Genomic DNA, 313 nt, shown 5'->3' with positions numbered 1-313 from the left:
TACAAGGTGAAGGAATAGTGTGGATATGGTATTCACTACTGAATCTCAGCTAAACTTTAACTTTACTTTAATAATGAGGAAAAAATTTATTTTGAAAGAAGGTGTTATTGATAATTCTTTTATTTATAATTCAGGGAGGGCCTTTGTCGCCTTCGCTGTTCAACCTAGCAATCGATCATTTGTACCGCGAGCTCTGTGATCAGGAGTTTGCCAATAAGTTTGGATATGACCTGAAAAGTGACCAAGAGAGTGTGGTCCTCACAGGGTTCGCGGACGATCAGGCTGTGACGGCGCGCGACAGGGGTTCTGCAGA

The sequence above is a fragment of the Halyomorpha halys genome, unplaced genomic scaffold (assembly GCF_000696795.3).
Source record: "Halyomorpha halys isolate HHAL.00 unplaced genomic scaffold, Hhal_1.1 Scaffold759.1, whole genome shotgun sequence".
Classification (NCBI taxonomy): Eukaryota; Metazoa; Arthropoda; class Insecta; order Hemiptera; family Pentatomidae; genus Halyomorpha; species Halyomorpha halys.
This window is presented reverse-complemented; position numbering follows the sequence as displayed.